The sequence below is a fragment of the Stegostoma tigrinum genome, chromosome 3, assembly GCF_030684315.1.
Source record: "Stegostoma tigrinum isolate sSteTig4 chromosome 3, sSteTig4.hap1, whole genome shotgun sequence".
Lineage (NCBI taxonomy): Eukaryota > Metazoa > Chordata > Chondrichthyes > Orectolobiformes > Stegostomatidae > Stegostoma > Stegostoma tigrinum.
This window is the reverse complement of record NC_081356.1, coordinates 59,373,518-59,394,578: the sequence shown is the minus strand read 5'-3', so window position 1 is coordinate 59,394,578 and position 21,061 is coordinate 59,373,518. Positions and strand designations below refer to the sequence as shown.

At 39.8% G+C, this 21,061-nt stretch overlaps 1 long non-coding RNA gene across 1 annotated transcript in view; it reads right to left on the bottom strand.

The window, feature by feature from the left end:
• Nucleotides 1-19,415: 19,415 nt before the first annotated feature.
• The window catches only part of LOC125451051 (uncharacterized), a 151,416-nt gene continuing 149,770 nt past the window's right edge, over nucleotides 19,416-21,061 (bottom strand). The window contains exon 3 of the long non-coding RNA XR_007247199.1: nucleotides 19,416-19,491. This is a non-coding gene — a long non-coding RNA (uncharacterized LOC125451051). The remainder of the gene's footprint in view (nucleotides 19,492-21,061) is intronic.

Here is a 21,061-nt window from a genome sequence, read left to right as displayed (position 1 = left end):
ATCAATTATTTTATAACTTCCCAATCTAAAAATACATAATGTTTTAATCCTAAATGTTTATTAAAGTTCAAAATTATGTCACATAAGTGGCAGCTGTGGCTTAGTTGATAGCTCTGTCACCTGGCAAGACACTGGATTGTGGTTTTAAATCTATTGCCAGGACATGAGCACAAACGTCAAAGTTAACAATACAGAGGGTGCGCTGCAGTTTTGGAGGTGCATTCTTCAAGATGAGATATTAAACCGACTCCTTTTCGCATGTAAAAGATCCAAGGGCACTATCTTAAAGAAAAGCAGCTGAGTCATCAGACAGGACACAGAATATTTATTTGGCAATAAACGTCAGGAAAAAAAAAGCAGGTTGTCCAGTGATTATCTAATGCTATTTGTAGGATCTTGCAGAGCGCACCATGGGTGTTGTGTTTCCTACATTACAACAGTGACTATATTTTGAATGTATTTTATTGAGGTGCTGAATCTGACATAATTGCAAGTCTTTCATTATAACTGACTCCTTTCCTAGGATGCAACAACAGAGAAAACAGCAGTAACATAAATTAATGTTCTTGTGTTGATTGCAGCAAAGTTGAACCTACAATAGATTAACATTTTAAAATGCACTTGGCCAACGGAGCATACATCTCTTTTAAATGCATGCAAGTCGTAAAATTAAGCTTTATGTTTTCTGCAAAATGTTAAAATCGAAGTTATCCGAATTCACTAGCAGCAAAACTGCAATGTTATTGTTCGGATGTTAATACTCAGTTAATGAGGAGAAATTTGTAATATCATAATGCTGACTGGTTTTCAAGCTTCTAATCCTTGACATTTTAATTATTTTAGATGCAGGTTTGAGACATCTGATGGGTTAATTTTAACATTTGTGTCAAAGTCTAAACACTTGATAATGAATGGGCAACTGTCCCTTTCAACTCCTGATTATTGTTTCAATGTTTAAATTGGTTTTACATTTTCATAATGGGATCAAAGTTCAAATGAAAACATAAGAAACCAGGGCAAATGTGTGGCATTCAATGCGTTCAACTTGTTCCACTATTCAAAAAGATCCCCAAACTCAACACTACTTTCCTGTCCTATCACTAGATCCTCTGATTTCATTCAAGTTTAAAAATCTACCGAAATAAGAACAACAGAACTGCAGATGCTGTAAATCAGAAACAAAAACAGAACTTGCTGGAAAAGCTCAGCAGGTCTGGCAGAATTTGTGAAGAGAAATCAGAGTTAACATTACGAGTCCTGTGACCCTTCCTCAGAACTGATGGTAGCTAGAAAGTGTCGGTTTATATGCAGAAAGTAGGGAGGGGGAGGGGCCAAGGAGTAAACTATAAGTTGGGATAGAATTAAAAAGGGAGAAGAACAGTTGAACAGAACAATGAATTGATAATGATCTGGCATGGTTAATAGCTGTTAATGGAAACTGTTAGTGGCTGACAATAGGTAGTGCGTAATGGCAGACTATGTGATAACAAGGCCTGGCGTGTGGGCTAGGGCTCGAGGACATGGAAGAGTTCAAGACCTAAAATTATTGAACTCGACATTGAGTCCGGAGGGCTGCAGGGTCCCCAAGTGGAAAATGAGGTGTTGTTCTTCCAGCTTGCACTGAGCTTTGCTGGAACACTGCAGCAAGCCTGAGATAGAGATGTCGGCCAGCAAACAAGGTGGTGTGTTAAAGTGGCAGGCAATTGGAAGCTCAGGGTCATTTTTACGAACAGAACGTAGACGTTCTGTGAAGTGGTCACTCAGTCTACACATCATTTCCCCAATGTAGAGGAGACCACAATGTGAGCAACGAATGCAGTAGACTAGATTCTGGGGAGTGCAGGTGAAGTGCTGCTTCACCAGGAAGGTATGTTTGGGCCCTTAGATACTGGGAAGGGAAGAGGTAAATGGGCAGGTGTTGCATCTTCAGCGGGTGCAGAGGAAGGTGCCATAAGGGCTGTCTGGGGGGTGCGTGGGGGTGAAGGAAGTGTGGACCAGGGTATCCCAGAGAGAACGGTCCCTACAGAAGGCAGACAACAGAGGGGAAGGGAATATGTATCAGAGATAATGGGAACTGCAGATGCTGGAGAATTCCAAGATAATAAAATGTGAGGCTGGATGAACACAGCAGGCCAAGCAGCATCTCAGGAGCACAAAAGCTGACGTTTCGAGCCTAGACCCTTCATCAGAGCTCTGATGAAGGGTCTAGGCCCGAAACGTCAGCTTTTGTGCTCCTGAGATGCTGCTTGGCCTGCTGTGTTCATCCAGCCTCACATTTTATTATCTTGGAAGGGAATATGTGTCTGGTGGTGGCAGCTTGCTGGAGGTGGCGGAAATGGCAGCTGATAATCCTCTGAACGTGGATGCTTGTGGGACAGTAGGTAAGAACAAGGGGAACCCCATCACTATTGTGGGAGAGAAGAAAGGGACTGAGGGCAGAAGTATAAGAGCTGGGTCAGACACGGTTTAGGGTCCCATCCACAACAGTGTTGGGGAATCCACAGTTGAGGAAGAAGGTAGACATTTCAGAGGCTCCCTTGTTGAAGTTAGCCTCAGGAACTGGGAGAATGGAATGGAGTCTTTACAGGAAGCAGGGTGCGAGGATGTATAGTCCAGGTAGCTGTGGGAGTCAGTGGGCTTATAGTGGATATTAGTGACCAGTCTATCCCCAGAAATGTCAACAGAGATGTCAAGGAAAGGAAGGGAGCAGTTAGAGACAGACCAGGTGAAAGTGAAGGCAAGGTCTGTTTCTGTCTTGAATATCAGTTTTTTGTCTTGAATGATTGAGCAGCTACTGATCTGGGATACAGAATTCCAAAAATACACAATTTTTTGAGAGATCAGATATATCCTTTTCTCTGTCTTAAAAGATAAATCCTTTATCCTGAATTTATATCATCTAGTTTTGGGCACTCCAGCCACAGAAATCAACTTCTTGATCAGAATCTACAATGTCATAGAGTCATAGTGTTATACAGTATGGGCAATTAACTTGTCCATGCCAACCAGGTTTCCGAAAATGAACTAGTCCCATTTGTATGCATTTCCTCTAAACCTCTTCTATCAGGTAACCCTCCAAAATTTATTTTAAATGTTTTAATCATACTCTTGTACACCCTCTGCTTGAAAAGGTTGTCCCTCAGGTTCCTTTTAGATATTTTCCATCTCATCCTAAACCTGTGTCCTCTAGTTTTGGACTTCCCTGCCATGGGGAAAAGACCTTGGCTATTCACCTTATCTATGCCCCTCACGATGTTATAAACACCTATAAGGTCACCCTTACACCTATGTTACAGGGGAAAAAGGTCCCATCCTATCCAGCCTCTCCTTATAATTCCAACATTCCAGTCTCAATGACATCCTTGTAAATCTTTTTTGTATCCTTTCCAGTTTAACAATATCCTTCCTATAACAGGGTAACCAGAATTGTATGCAGTATGCCAAACGTGGCCTTACCAATGTCTTGTACACCCGTTATATGACATCCCAACTCCTGTACTCAATGCTCCTATTATCCTACCAATAAAGGCAAATATGCCAAAAGCCTTCTTCACCACGCTGTCTACCTGGGACACCACTTTCAAGGAACTCTGTACCTGCACCCCTTGGTCTCTCTGTTTGACAACAATCTGCAGGGCCTTGCCATTAACTGCATAAGTCTTGTCCTTTGTCTTACAAAAACGCAATACCTCACATTTATCGAAATCAAATGCTATCTGCCATTCCTCAGCCCACTGGCCCAGTTGATTAAGATCCCGTTGTATTCTTAGACAACCTTCTCCGTTGTCCACTATACCACCAATTTGAGTGTCACCCATAAAATTATTAACCATGCCCCCTATATTCAAATCCAAATCATTTACATAAATGACAAAGGAAAATGGACCCACCACCAATTCTTGCCACACACTGCTGGTCAGAGGCCTTGAGTCCGAACAACAACCCTATACTACCACCCTCTACTTCCTACCGTCAAGCCAATTTTGTATCCAATTGTCTGCCTCTCCCTGGATCCCATGTTTTTTAACATTACTAACCGGTCTACCAAGCAGAACCTTATCAAAGGCCTTGCTAAGGTCTATGCAGACAACGTCTACTGATGTGCCTTCATGAACCTTCTTGGTCACCTCCTCAAAAAGCTCGGTCAAGTTTTGATTGAGACATGATTTCCCGTGCACAAAACCATGCTGACTATCCCTTCTCAGTCCTTGCCTTTTCAAATGCATGTAGGTCCTCGCTCTCAGCATCCTCTTCAACAACGTACCCACCACTGTTATTAGGCCCACCAGTCCCAGACTTTTCCTTACAAGCATTCTCAAAGAATGGCACAATATTAGCCACATTCCAATCTTCCAACACCTTACATGTGGCTGTTGATGATCCAAATATATCTTCTAGGGGCCCTGCAATTTCCTGCCTAGATCCCCACAATAGCCTGAGATACATTTGTTCAGGTATTGGGAATTTATCTACCTCTAAGCATTGTAAGACCTCCAGTACCTCCCTTTACGTGATGTAGACTGTTTTCAAGACATCACTGTTTATTTCCCAGAGTTCCTTAGTTTCCATGTCTTTCTCCATAGTAAATACTCACATGAAATATTCATTTAGGATGCTGTCCATCTCATGTGGTTCCACACATCAATGGCTTCGTTGATCTTTAAGGGGGCCTATTTTCTCCTTTAGTTACTCTTTTTCCCTAATATACTTGTAGAATCTCTCTGGATTCTCCTTAGTCTTATCTTCCTTTGCTATCTCACGTCCCTGTTTTGCCCTCTTCTTAAGTGCACTCCTACATCCCCTATAATCCTCAAGGGATTCATTTGATCCCAGCTAACTAGACCTGATAGATGCCTCCTTGTTCCCTTTGACCAGAGCTTCGATATCTCTAGCCATCCAGTGTTCCCTACTCCTTCCAGCCTTACCTTCACACTGTTGATAATACGCTGTCCCTGCACTCTTGTTATCTCACTTTTGAAAGCTTCCCAATTGCCAGATGTCCCTTAACCAGTGGGCAGCCTCCCCAACTGAATTTTTGAAAGTTCCTGTCTAATACTATCAAAACTGGCCTTGCCCCAATTTAAATGTTAACTTTTTGATCAGGTCTATCCTTTTCCAAAACTATTTTAAAACTGATGGAATAACGATCACTGGCTCCAAAAATGCTTCCCCACTAATAGTACAGGCATTTGTCCTGCCTTATTTGCCAACAGGAGGTTGAGTTTTGCCCAGTCTCCTGTAGTACCATCCACATATTGATTGAGAAAGCTTGCTTGAACAACTAAACAAATTCCTCCCCATCTAAGTCTTTGACGCTATAGTAGACCCAGTCTATGTTCGGAAAGTTAAAATCCCTTACTACTACAATCCTACTATTCTTGCAGCTATCTGCAATTTCCCTTCATGTCTGCTTTTCAATTTCCCCCTGACTATTGTGGGGGGAGGGCTGTACTACAATCCCATCAAAGTGATCACTCCTTTCTTTTTTCTTGGTTCCACCCACGTAGCTTCACTGGACGATCCCCCAGGTATATTCTTTCTAAGTACTGCTGTGATGTTTTCCCTAATCAAAAACACCACTCCCCTCCTCTCTTGCCTCCCTTTCTATCCTTCCTATCACATCTGTACCCCTGAACCTTGAGCTGCCAGTTTTGTCCCTCCCTCAGTCATATTTCTGTAATAGCTATGACATTCTTGTCCCACGTTCCTGTCCATACCTTGAGTTTGTATCAGAGATAATGGGAACTGCAGATGCTGGAGATTCCAAGATAATAAAATGTGAGGCTGGATGAACACAGCAGGCCAAGCAGCATCTCAGGAGCACACTGAGATGCTGCTTGGCCTGCTGTGTTCATCCAGCCTCACATTTTATTATCATGCCTTGAGTTTATCCGCTTTACATGTCAGGCCTGTCACATTCTAATTCATCAATCTTCCCTCAATCGCTGACATGCTCTTGCCTACCTTGTCTACTTAACTTGCTCTCTTTAACTTCTGTATCAGTTTCAACACTCCTTCTTGTCTTACTACGGTCTCAACCCCTGTCAGACTAGTTTGAACCCTCTTGGGTAGCTCTAGCAAATCTCCCTGGTCCCCCTCCGGTTCTGGTGCAACCCATCCCTCTTGAACAGGGCACTTCTGCCCCAGAATAGATGCCAGTGATACAAAAATCTGAATTCCTGCCTCCTGCAAATGGTAGTCAGCCACACATTCATCCGCTCTATCCTCCTAATCCTGCTCTCGCTAGAACATGGCAGCAGCCGTAATCCAGAGATTACAACCCTGGAGATCCGTTTTTTTTAAACCTCCTGCCTAATTCCTTATCTTCACTTGTAGGACTTCATCCCTTTCCCTACCCATTGTTGGTACCAATGTGTACACTGACCTCCGGCTGCTCAAGCTCCTCATGGAGAATTCTCATCATTTCTTTCTTACAGTTCCAAGAAAGTAAAAGACTAAGGTTTCTGAACAGGAGCTCATCCACTTCGATCGCTCTTCTTTCTTTTTTTCTCACTTTTTTCTTTTTTTTAAGTTTTTCTTTCTACTTACCTTCTGGTGAGAGCTCAGTTGTGGAGTGTGCAGCAGCAATGGCAGTGGCTGGAGGCCCACAGCAGGGACTTTGTCCGTCGGCCACAAAGCGAGGCAGTAGTTGTGCCCGGGCAGTAGTCTTGAGATCCTAGAAGCATGGAAGCAGCTGTAGGCCCAGAGTGGCACCAGAGCAGGATTCCAGTGGCCTGTGGTAAGACAGCTGGTGAACCCAGATGGCTGTTGGCAGGAAGATGGCAGCACAGAGGCACAGGGATCAAGAGATTGAGCCCAGCACAGGGAGGAATCATAACCTCTTGGGGAAAGCCAACATGGAGCGACTGCAGGTTCCTTGGCTAGAGAAGGACTGTAATTCAGAACCTATAAATTTATTTCTTTTTTACTTCTTTATATTGCCAAGAACTGTAAGGTCAAACTTTTAACTTACTTCTTTATTTTTCTACTCTTCAACTGAGATTTTGTACCCAGGTACCTTATACCTAGGGTGCTGCCATGACGGCCAACATTGTAAACTTTTCACCATATTCCTGTATCCCTGCATTTGAGTACACGTTACAATAAAATCGAATTCTAATTCTAAATTCTAAATAGGCAGCCCCTTATGTCAAACAGTAATATAGGTCTTTAGAAATTTTCACAGGAGGAAAATTCTTTCTACATCTACCTTGTCAGGAACCATCAATAAGTTGGTTAAACATGAGTTCCTTTTCACAAAACCGTGTCAACTCTGCCTGATTACCTTGAACCTTTCAAAGTACCCTTGCTTTAACATCTTCAATAATAGCTATGGCTGATGTTAAACTAAGTATCCTGTATGTTCTTATTTTCTGTCTCCCTCACCCTTTGAATAAAGGAATTTCAGTTGCTATTTTCTGTTCTAATAGAACCTTCCTCTCTCTACTCAAGGGAATTTTCATAAATTAAAAGTAATGCTACAGCTACCTCACTCGCCAGCTCTTTTAGGGCCCTGGGACCTGCAGCTGCAATAATTTGCTTCATACTATTTCCTGATGATTGCAATTTTCTTGATTTCTTCCCTCTCTTCCATTTCCTCATATACAGCTATTTCTGTACAGTTACTAATATCCTCTCTAGTGACAACTGATGCAAAGCACTTGCTAAATTAATCTGCCATCTTCTTATGTCTCATTATTAATTCCCCAGATTCACTTCTTACAGGGCTCATGCTCACTTTGTTCATTCTTCCTTTCCTTCAAACACTTTACGATACCAGCTGATGCTATTGCTGGACATGTCACAGACTAAAACCTGGCTTGATAGATAATAGAGATAACAAGGTATAGAGCTGGATGAACACAGCAGGCCAAGCAGCATCAGAGGAGCGGGAAGGCTGATGTTTCAGGCCTAGACCCTTCTTCAGATAACAGTTTGATTTGTTTTGGTTTCTGCAAAATGGTTTCTCATTGAAACATAAGCATGCAATGTTACAAAATTTACTTTAACAATAACAAGTTAATTATCAGAATAAATGAAGAGATAATAGAATATTCTAAACTATCCTAATGATAACACAAATGCAAGCTTGTTTTATAAATACAGAAATATAACCCAATTAATCCCAAAACACTCTTTAATAAATTGAAGAGAAAAACAACAGCTTTTGTAGTGTCCCTCAAAGAACGTAGTTTCAATAAACGGCACCCATATAATACTCACACTGAAGTCCCCATCTTTAACACCACAGAAGGTCTTAGTCACTTGTCTACTAACATTTAGATTGAACTGCAGAAAGTTTCTTCTTTGAGCAATTACATACCAGAGTTTAAACATACTCAGCTTTAAATAACCTCTTCTAGTTTTTATTTCAACATTTCTGATCTGGGGCAAACACTAATTCTTCAGTTGAAGCTAACCTAGTTCACTACATCCTTCCTTTTTCTATAGTCTACACAGCAACCTTTATCCAAGAACTCCATGGGACTGCTCAAAACTTATCGTATAACCCAGAAAAGCCTCTCCAAGTTAACTGTGTTTCCCTAATCTTAAAAAAAACACATGTTCGGGAAATCTCTAACAAACCTTCAGGCCCCTTTATTTATCTTGTGTGATCACAAAGTAAGGGCGGCACAGTGGCTAACTGGTTAGCACTGCAGTCTCACAGCACAAGGGACCCTCGGGCGACTGTCTGTGTGGAGTTTGAACATTCTCCCCGTGTTTGCATCAGTTTCCTGCGGGTACTCCGGTTTCCGTCCAGTCCAAAGATGTGCAGGTTCGGCAGATTGGCCATGCTAAATTGCCTGTAGTGTTCAGGGATGTGTGGGTTATATGGGGATGGGTCTGGGTAGGATGCTCCAGGGGTCAGTGTGGACTTGTTGGGCAAGGGGGCCTGTTTCCACACTGTAGGGATTCTAGAAGGAAAAGTTCTATTCTATAAAGTAATCTGAAGCAAACAAAAGTTAATCATTGCTGCACAAAAACCAATTAATTCTAAAGCCAGTCCTCAAAAAATGGCGTAAAAGAAATCACCATTGCTGCAGAAATACTTATAAAGTTAATAATTAGTTTCAGACATGCAGAAAACCCATGTTAATATATGAAATAAACCTCAAACTTACAATAAATAATATTAAAAATAAATCATACAATTTACATCACAAAATTTCTACAAGAACTATTAACCTTTTTTATAACTAGCTTTCTCTTGTACTCCAATCTTCCCTTCTTTATTAATGTTATTCCTTCTTTGCTGCCTTTTTTGTGTTCAATCAAATCTTCTGACCTGCCAACTATTTTTACATAATTATGAGCTTTCTTATTAAGTTTGATGCTATGTTTAATTTTTTAATTAAACTACAAATCGTGAGTCTTTGTCGATATTTTTCCTTTTCATTGAAAAAGATCTGCTTTGTCTATTCTAAAGCATCCCTCTAAAAGTGTGCCACAGCATTTCTATTGGCCTATCCCGTAACCTAAATTTGCAGTTCCCTTTAACCATCTCTGCTTTCATGCCCTTACAATTATTCTTATTTATGTTTAATTTGCTAGTCGTGGGCTCACTGTTCTCTCCTTCAAATTGAATGCTGAATTCAATCATATTACGATTGCATCTAGAGGTGCCTTAATTATAAGGTAATTAATTAACCCTAACACACTGGTTGAACTATGGCTTTTTCTGCAAATTCTTTAATGTTCTGGCAAGCAAGATCATTAAATATGAGGTTGTTGACTTGCTTGCTGAGCTGGCTTGATTTTGTTCAACGTTTCATCACCATGCTAGATAACATCATCAGTGAGGCCTCCGATGAGGCAATGTTGTTGTACTCTGCTTGGAATTTATACTGTCCGGTCCATTATGGTGAGTAGTGTCATTTCCAGTTTTGTTCATGGGTTTGTATGGACACCATACAAATGACACCATAATGGACCGGACAGTATAAACAGGAGGCTTCACCGATGATGTGACCTAGCCTGGTGATAAAATGTCTGAACGAAAAGGAGCCAGCTCAACATGCAAGTCAAAACCTCACCCACAACCCAAGCTACAAATCTTTGTTAAAACTTTAAATTATTAGATGTGTTGTAGCTGCATATGGATAGCAATTTATGCACTAGTTGGTGCTTCCTTGCTCCACTCACATCACTTCTGAATGTAGTATATGTTTACTAGCTACTCAAGGGTATAGTACCAAAAACAGAAAGAAAAGCAAAAAGAAATCCATGTTGGGAACCTATTGGAATTAATATCAGTAACACAATGATAATAGAAAAGAAGATGAGATTGAAGATTGCCACCTCTAAGATTTAACAGGTTCTACCCCAGGATTTTGAACACATAAATGAGGAAATTCTTTGTATTCTAGTTTTGGTCTTCCAACATTCTGTTGATCTAGGAATTTTCCCCTAGGATTGGAAAATTTCTATAGCTGGTTTATTATTTTTAAAAGGGTAGGAGAGAGACAGAAAAGGAAACTATTATTGTTTTGTTACTCGCAAAGAAATTAGTAAATACAGAATGACTTTAGGTTAAATATGAACAGATCAGAGAGAGCTAACACAGATTTGACATGAACTTAGGTGAATTCAATGAAGATTTTATTGTGAGGGATTGGCCAATAATGTTACCTATTTGGATTTCCAGAAAGCATCCGATAAAATTCCACTTTAGAAATTGTTAACAAACATTACCTTGCATGGAACCAAACTACTAAAATGGTAGAGAATGTTTTAAAATTAATTCACAGGATATGGGCATCCTGGCAGGTCCAGCATTTATTGCCCATCATTAATTGCCCAGAGGGCAGCTAAGCATCAACCACACACACAGCTGTGGGTTTGGAGTCACACGTAAACCAGACCAGGGTAAAGCTGGCAGTTTCCTTTCCTAAAAGGCATTAGTAAACTAAAGGGTATTTTCAACAATCAACAACTGTCACTGTTAGACTCTTAGTTCCAGATTTTTCATTCATTGAAATCAAATTCCATCATCTGCCATGGTGGGCTTTAAACGCAGGTCCCCAGAATATTATCTCGGTCTCTGGTTTAACAACAATAATACCATTAGGCCATTGCCTCACCTCAGGAGGTAGAAAACAGAGCAAGGATTTATGTTGTGGTGGCAAAGGATCAGTCTTATAAATACAGTTATAGACATATTTTACTGTTAATTCCAAAATATATTGTTTTTAGAAGGAGGTCTGCTATAGAAAAGTTGCATATTTAAATTTAGTCACTGTCAAAGTCCTGTGTAAATCAATCGACTGTTAAGGGAAACATTAACAGGGAAAGATGACTTTTGACCATAATGTAAAAAGGGCAACATTAGATTAGTTGTCATTTCATGGAAAATCCTTGCCTCTGAACGAGCTTCTTTATTCAAGATTATCCATGTTCTTGTTCTCAGCCAAGAAATGCCTTTGTTTCTACAGACTGCTCACAGTGGGAATCTCATGACTTTGCTGACCATGCTCGCTGTGCATTCCATCTCAATTCAGACTCCACTCAGTCCAGGAGTCCTGTTTTCTCCAAGGCCACCTTCTCCTGCAAAATCTTCATAACCAATGTTTTAGGGCTCCTGTAGTCACCTTCACTTCCTAAGCAATTGAGATGTAAGGCATGTAAATATGCTTCAAGCTCAGTGACCTTTGAAAACTTCTATGCCCTGAGTTTCCAACACACTTCAGTTGACATAGCACTGCCTGCATGGAAAACATACAGGGACCTTAGAGAAATTATTTATTTTAGCAAAACTTCTCAAATCACAATGGAATTGGCTCGCCTCTCAATTAGATCAAGGAAACCCATTTTTTTACCCAATCATGGAGTAACACATAAAATCGCAAAAAACATGCAATTATTTGCTTACATTAATGCAACTCAGAAGATTTATAAGAGATAAAAATATATTTAAAATGATTTACTATAGGCATTATTTGCTACATAACAAAATTAAAAATTGCTCATTTTGTTCCATATTAAAGAACAAGAGTGAATATTCCAGATTGTTAATTCTCACTGGGGTACTGCACTGAAAATCAAGTCTGCAATTCTCTGGCTTGTCATGAAAATTAAAAATTTTACTTAAGTATGCAAAATTCCTCAATCTACGTGTCTTTCAGACCCAAGTTGACAGAAGGCACAGGCCTCCTGAAAGCAAGTGAAAGAGCCTGGAAATTATTACTACTTGACAGGAACTACTATTTATTATGAATAAACAAATTCTAACAACAGGTAAAGAACTTTGAGCTGTCAATGTGTAAACTATGCTGGATAATTCTCTAACTCTCTACTTAAACTCATCCCTACACACATTCAAACAGGCATAAACAGACAGACGATGTTAGCATTATGGGTAGGGGGGATAATCATTCGTCAATCACCTTAGTCTACAGAACTTGCTATACTGATCCTTTCACTTGCTTGGATTTTCTATTCTTCTGTATCTTTTCTCAAGGCTTCTTTCACTTCTTCACATGAGGCACAGGTAATTGACACTAACAGCAAAGTCTCTCCATCTCTCAGTAAATATTGCAGCAATTGTTGAGAGAGAATAAATTGGCAATCTTCAGACTTTACGTAATTTCCTGGAAAGAAATACATACCGCATGCCCTTACAGCAGTCCAAAGGCTTCTACCAGTATCATGCACATTCATTAACTGTTCTGCATCCCAGAAGCCTATCATGAGGTGGCATGGTAGCTCAGTGGTTAGCACTGCCGCCTCATAGCACCGGGGATCCAGGTTCAATTCCAGTCCTGCGTGACTGTCTGTGTGGAGTTTGCACTTTCTCCCCATGTCTGTGTGGGGTTCCTCTGGGTGCTCTGGTTTCCACCCACAGCCTAAAGATAGGTGGATTACCCACAGTGTCCAGGGATGTGTGGTTTAGCCATGGGAAATGTGGAGGAGGGGGGGTGAGTCTGGATGGGATGCTCTTCAGTGAGTCAGTGTCGACTTGTTGGGCCTATCCCACACTGTAGGGATGGTATGTATGTCAGCAACTGTAAAGCTGATGGCATTTGTCATCAAACTACTCAGTAATCTGCTGCTGGCCAAAACTTACTCTGTATACATTTCCAGGTGCTGGCCAGTCTACAAACAAAAACCCCACTGATTTGATTTATTGTCACATGTACCTAAGTACAGTGAAAAGCTTTGTTTGCAAGCAGTACTGGCACATCACAGTAAGCAAGGACATACAGATCATAGGACACAAAAAAATTAGAGTAAGGCGTACAGATTACACCACACAGGACATGTACTAGACAAGATCAGTATTATTTGAAGATAAAAAATACATTCATCAGTCTAATAATGGAAGGAAAGTAGCTGTTTTTGAACATGCTGGTGCATGCGTTCAACCTTCTGTATCTTCTGGCTGATGGAAGATGTTGTAGGGGACCATTACTGGGGTGGAATGGGTCTTTGATGTTGTTGGCAGCTTTTCTGTAGCAACGACATGCATAAATGGAGTCCATGGATGCGAGATTGGCTTCTATGATGGTCTGGGCTGTGCACACTACCTTCTGTAGTTTCTTATGGTCCTGGGTGGAGCAGTTGCCATACCAGGCTGTTATGCACCTGGACTGAATGGTTTCAACGATGCATCTGTAGAAGTTGGTGTGAGAATTTATGGACATGCCAAACTTCCTGAACCGCCTGAGGAAGAAGAGGCTTCGTTGTGCCTTCCTGACCGTCGCATCTATGTGGGAAGACCAGGACAGGCTGTCGGTTATTGTCATTACTTGGAACTTGACGCTCTCAACCTCTGCTCCATTGTAGAAGATTGGGGCATTTTCTCCTCCTTTCTTTCTGAAGTTGATGATCAGTTCTTTAGTTTTGCTGACATTAAGAAAGGTTGTTATCAGTGCACGACATCACCAAGCCCTCTATCTCCTTTGACTCATTGTTGTTTGATATCCATCCTAATGCAATGGGGTCATCAGCAAACTTGTAGATGGCGTTTGTTCAGAATTTGACAACATAGTCGTGAGTGTACAGAGAGTACATTAGGGAACTAAGAACACATCCTTGGGAAGGTCAAGTGTTCAGGGTTATCCTGGACCAAGTGCAATTGCCTATCTTCTCTGATTGAGGTCTATGGGTCAGGAAGCTGAGGATCCAGGTTCTGAGGGCACAACTGAGACCTAGGTGTCGGAATTTTGAGATTAGTCTGGAGGGGATAATGGTGTTGAAGGCAGAGCTGTAGTCAATGAGCAGGTGTCTGACATAGGTGTTCTTGTCCAGATGTTCCAGCAATGAGTACGGGACTAGGGAAATGACATCTGCTGTGGATCTGTTCTGTTGGTAGACAAATTGCAGGGGACTGAGGCAGGCTGAGAGACTAGAGTTGCCGTGGGCCAAAGCACTTCATGATTGCATGAACAAAACAGTAGTGTAAGCACAGTTAACAATCAGTTTTGAAAACATGCTTTATAAAAGTGCAGCAATTGCTTCCACAGTTCTTGATTTCACAACAGTCCCTTTCCCACTTCAGTCCACAAACAAAAATACAGGGAAAATAAAAAGACACGGTTTTTACATTATAAATAAATACAAACATGCCCATAAATTCTAAAAATAATGCCAATTTGGAAAAAGCCTTGCTTTCTAAAATGAGTTGCAAACATCATTTTTTAAAAAAATAAACCAACTTAGCAACATTTCAGGGGGGTAAAGTTTGTGCTTATCAAGGTTAAGGAACAGGCTTGAAGACTTTTAAGGCTGGTATTAAGCCTGTGCTGCGACAGGGAATGGGAGTAGGATCTATGTTTTACTCAGTTACTGAAATCTAGTCTCTGATGAAGTCTCAAAGGAGACACTAATTTCAGAGTGACAGCAGTTCCAAAGAGCTTGGGTGACTGATCAAATCTGACCAACTGTGGAAGGATCAATGGTTTACTTGAGAATGGGCTTCATCAGTATGGTGCAGTAAAGTGGGAGACAAGCATCTCAAAATTGTCAGAAGATTCCACTTAATCTAATTTGTAAGTGTATTTGAGTTTCCCAGACAGATATCACTTTAGTTTAGAAATCTTGTAAATGTTTCATTAATTTTGAATAACCATGTTTTAGTGGAGTATGTGATCACTCTGTTGAGAGCACCTTTGTAGTTTATTCAGCTACTGTCTGAAGTATCCCTCGGTATATAACCAATTATAATCTAAAGCTTCTTCTGCCATGCCTTAAACGGGGCCCTGATATTCCTTTTTTCAGTAGCAGGGTTCAGATTGTAACATGGAAAGAAAGAGGCAATGAGAATCATAACTGAACAACCATCTCATTTTTAACCGCACAAATTCTATGATGTTATTACCTTATCCCTTTAAAGCCCTTGTCATCATTGTTACATTTCAAGGAGTAAGAGGCCAATGCGTCTAACAACAGCGGGAACTCTTAGTACATGAAGTATTGATTCTACAATGCAGAAAGCTGCACTAAGCTGTTTCCCTCCAAAATGCTCAATGATGCGATCATGATGTCATGTGATCAGACTCTTAACGTGATTGTCCAACATACTTACATAAATACACAACATTCCTCCTCCTTTACACCTGAGGTTCCTGTAATGAAATAAGTAATAATATTTATAACCATATATACAACAGTCGGTACGAACACTCCAGATGCCATTGATTCCTATATAGCTGTTGGCACACCTTAGGCATCTATTTACTCTTCTTGTTGCGTTTCTGGACATTCCCTATTCTTCCCATAACCTTTGATTCTGGTTGTTCAGTTTCACATTTAAAAATGACAGTTCCTTTCTCTTTAGTTTTTATGTTGTGCAATTGATGGAGCTGTTTCCCTGCAAAAAGGCTGATGCATCATGTCATGTGATCAGACACTTAAAGCAACAACCCAACATGATTACATAATGAAAATCAAAAGAACTGTGGATGCCATAAATCAGAAACAAAACTATAAATTGTTGGGAAAGCTCAGCAGGTCTGGCAGCACCAGTGGAGAGAAACCAGAGTTAATGTTTCTGTCCAATGACCCTTCCTCGGAATGCATTACATAATTACGTTAATACATAACATGTCCTCCTCCTAAAAAGCAACCTTTTAAACTTTTTGATTCTTTCCACTACTGGCCAATTCTGTATCCATCTTTCCCTGTTCAAAACTAATCAGCATGATTTCCGTTAGGATGGTTGTATCAAAGGCTCTCTGGCCAAAATTATAAAAGAAGGTTCTACATGACTGAAGACTTTATTTTAGTTGTTTACAAGATGAGGACACTGCTGGTTAGGCCATCAATTTGCCAATCGCTAACAGCCCTTGGGAAAGTGGTGATGCGCAGACGTTTTGAAATGTTGTAGTTCTTAGACTTTAGGCACATCTATAGTGCTGCTGGGAAGGGGTTCCCAGATTACTTCCAAGTCAGGATGATGTGTGGCTGAGATGAAAGTCTACGGTTGATGTTACTCCCAGGCAACTTCTGCCCTTGTCCTTCCAGGTTGTTGCAGTTTTGGAAGTGCTTCCAAAGCAACCTGGGTAAGCTGCTGAAGTGCACCTTGTGGATGGTATTCTGTGTTGATGATAAAAGGAGTGAATGTCAAAGGTGAATGGATGAGTACAAATTAAGCAGGCTACTTTGTCCGGAATGATGTCAGATTCCTTGAATGGTGTTGGAGATGTACCCATCCAGGCAAGTAAAGACCATCTCATCACACACCTGGCTTGTGCCTTAGAGATGATGAACATGAATTGGGGAGACTTGAGGTGAATTATTTCCCACAGTGCATGCACAGCATGGTCAAATGCTTGATGCAGGCCCTCTGCTTTCTAATTTCACCAAAGTCAGATGGAGAAATACTTTACGTCATGCTGTTAAGTTGTATCAGTGGACCAGGTGAGTTGTAGCATCTGAAATCTGTGAGAACATAGAAACAAATGCAACAATACACCCAGCCACCACATTGTCACTTTCTGATTATTATCCTCAAATAGCAACAAAAAGCCTTAACTGGTATGGTTGAAGATTCATAAGAGTAATTGAAGATTGTTGAAAGTATGGAACAGAGGTGGGCAGGTGTTCAGACTGGCATCAATCCTGCTTGCATTTGCTGGACAAAAGTTCATGGAATTGAAATTTTCAAAATTTTCAATAACCCCAACCAACGCCCCCAACCCCCTTTCATATGTCTCATGTTCCCACTTTATCACCTTTACTCTTCATATTTTCCATTCCTTCTCCACACTCCACTCCACAACGCTTATACTTCCCACTGATTTCACATGCCACTGAACACTTCTGTACTACCTCCTATCCCCCCTGCCGGCTACATATCCCTTAATCCCTCTCATATTTCCATACTCTTTCCATATAAACCCTGCCCCTTTCATCTCTACACTCCCTCTAAGTCCCTGGGTCATTTTCATGCCCCTCCTCTCTGTGCTCCCTGCCTCATATCACCTCATAATTTGAATAACTCTCCTTTCAGCTGTGTTCCACTTTACATTCCATATATCTTTCTTGCATCCTCTATACCCACCCATCCATTACCCACTATTGATAGAACCTATGAGTTGTATAATAACATGAGAAATTTTTAAGAAGTTCAATAAATAATCATTAATTAAAAGTCCCTTTTCAAAAAATGTTTCCTTTTAGATGTTCATAAACTGTTAACAAAACACATAGCCATTTAACCTCGAGTTGAAAAAAATCCCACTTTCTTTAAGTGTTCAATAATCTGTCAAAAAAGAAATAGACCTTCACAAACCTCTATAGAGCTCAACCAAACATCCATAATGAGATTCCAATACACCTCAAAAAGATTCAATGGAGCTATACCACAGTATCAAACACATACTCAACTTATTGTGCAGCAGGTAAATATGAATTTGAAGTTGACAAGAATTTCTATACTTACCTGTCAAAATGTATATACTCCACAGCAGACTTTTCCTTAGGTTTGTACACTGATTGATTTAGCATGCTTTGCATAGTTCTCAGGAACACAATTGCCTCATTAATGCTTTCAAATTCATAGAAATTTAAATTTTGGTTGAATCAAACATCACTTTAAGTGTACTTTTAGTTTCAGACCACCGTGGAAACATGGCCAGTTACAAGATGAGAAAATCCAGCTCTCTTTCTCTGGTTGGAATTATAGTACTGAGGCTAGGTTCAAAATGTTAAAGCTAGAACCTTAGGAGTGAAATTGAGAAATCATAGGAAGAATGGTAGGTGCTCTCTTATACAACTGGCTGCTGATCAATTTTAAATTTTAAAAGAGAGATTGGTACTTTTTTGTTAACCAGGATAATAAAGAATTTAGGAAAAAAGTAGGCAGATGGAGTTTGATCACAGTGCCATGAGAGATATCACATTGGTGGTGGGAGGAGGCCTTAGCTGGCCTCATAAGGGCCTGAGTTGGGTCAGACACAAATTGGCTGCCCTACATTTCTCCAGTAAAATATCTGTTGGGGAGGTAGTGACGAGTTTGTGACAACCTGTGCACCACTGTTGTGGGGGACAATATTGAGTCCTCACCTTCCAACATATCCCCAGGGAGTCATATAATTCATTTCTCTATGTGAGTACATACGTACCATGGATGCTAACCAATCATTTTAAGTCAGTTGGCAATGAATTTTTCCTGCTCATACATAAAGAGCTGAATTGAAATACACACATTTTCTTCAGTGCAAATATGTAAGAATTCTTAAATCACATTTAGACTGTCTCATTTTTCAGAACGATATTTTCTTCATTCAACACGAAGGCAGGTTTTTAAAAGAAAGAAATTGTTGATAAAATGGGATTAAAAAAATTCAACATGGCTTATAATACAATGTTTTGAAATTTGTTAGGTAATATATCATGTGTACATTGTAATGAAATTAAAAGGTTCATATCACTTCACATTGAGTTGAAGGGAATACTGACTGTGTTATCTGTCTGTGCAAGTCATGTATTCAAAAAATCTACAATCTTGTTCTAACAACTTTTCTTTCTTGGTTAAGCTTTCTGATTAATAAAGCAAGTTTCAAGAGGGCAATTATGTCAGGGTCCAGATAAACAGCTCAGACTTTGCTCTCATGATTAGAATGATTTAATACGCTGCAGCCTGCTACCATATCGCTCACTTTCCATAACGTTTTGCTGTCCTATGTACCTCTGACCGTAACACTTGTGGATTGAACTTCTTGACTAGCATCTTATTCAGAAAATGGGATTTGGAATACCAACTTATATCACAGAAAGAAATAGAATCTCTTACAACTGCAAATATCAGATATTCCGGACAATCTTAGTTCTCTTCAAACTTGTCACAAACACACATAACTCATTTATCACAGTAATGGGATAAACAGCTGCATCACAATTTTAGCCCAAAAGAAATGAAAATACAACAGTTTAACAGCAATAACAAGGAGAAAAGATACTCATTACCTAGGTATCTGCTGTCCAGTTTTCATCAGTCACACAAAAGAAGGGAGAAGCATTTTTACCCAGTCGCACAGGAATCTACATGTGCTTTAAAAAAAGAAAAGTGAAATAGTTGCTGACAAAAACATCTTCAAGATTACATCCTCTGCTCCAGTTTCCGGCCAAAGACTAAGAAATGTAGTTAGATAAGCAAAACTGTCTGTTATAAATCATAAATGGTAATAGAAGGGAGTAATTTCAGAGCTGGATTTAATCTGTTGATTTAGGTGACATTCAGCAAACATCTAAACTTCACATTTTTCCTTTATAACACCAATTGAAAGCTTCCTGTCAGAGATTTCAGGAAGCAATTAGTGGTATTCATGTGGAATTAAAGGAAATAGCAACATGAAACATTCTCACGTTAGTATTTAGTTGTAAATGTTTATTTTCTTTGTGTTTATTGAGTTAGTTGTGTGAGAAAAAGACTAATGGAAATCTGCAAAGTGGGATGAACTTTAGGAAGCTACAGTTCAGTTTATAAACTAAAATAAGGGTCTATCACTCAGGCATGTAGAGTTGAGGAGATTCATAACCTTCAAATATTATTAATTTTCCAACAAAAATTGTCACCAAGTGCAAGATTCCACAAAGCACTGTAGTTGTTATTTCCACCATTTAACCTCAGTCGCTCTTCTGACATGGGGGAAATGATGAATCAATTGATCAATTAATGGATCAATAACTCTGTTTTGACATTCTGCATTAAGAAGTAACTAATTGGCCGATGGTAAATGCTTTTTAAAACATATCCTGGAAATCAATAATGCAGTAACTGCATTTTAAACTGAAGAATGCACAAAAACCACCAGGAAGGATATGGGCCCATATAACCTTTAAAGAGAACAGTGGTACAAGCAAGTTAGGCCACAAGTTATGTGCTTTCATTTATGGTTTTATCTTTTTGATTATCTTATAGTTCTTTTAACCACCTAAAGAAATAGCTACTAAATTCTTAATTAAACAATTTAGTTTATCCATTCCAATTACGTGTATGCTCAAACTTGAGCTACAAATCTTTCTCAATATTAACGACTTCAGACTATGATATATATTTCTTGCCTTTTCTCAAGTGAAATACAGAGAGGACTAGTCACCTCTGAGACTTACCAAAGTTACATTTCAGTTTCTTTCATTTTTATAGAACTAAATATTGTTTAAACCTTGTAAGATATAACATTGTCTACTGGTGCTGCATTAAAACCTTTATAAAATATTTCAATATGATGTTTAAGTCCAAAGGTGATAAGTTTAACATTTAATTTTCAAATACCTTTCTGATGTTGATTGGTGCAGGTTCTGGATTATCATAACCACCCGAAAGGTTAGAAAGGGCAAGTTTCAATGGACTATTACAGAAAGACCTAATTGGAACTTTCTTTAAGGACACACTACAAATCAGGATTCCATCTCTTCTCCATAAGACTCACTTCCAGACTTTAATGCCACAGGTTTACATACGCTTGAGAAACAGCAGTTCATTTTCAACTAGAAACTAGGTGAAACCTCCCAGACTCAACATCCACCTGAACTGAGAGCCAATGGAGGGAGAAGAAATGAAGGCGGCAAAGGAGTGGATAGCAGTGAAAAAAAACTGGGAAATGAAAACAGGCCGGGC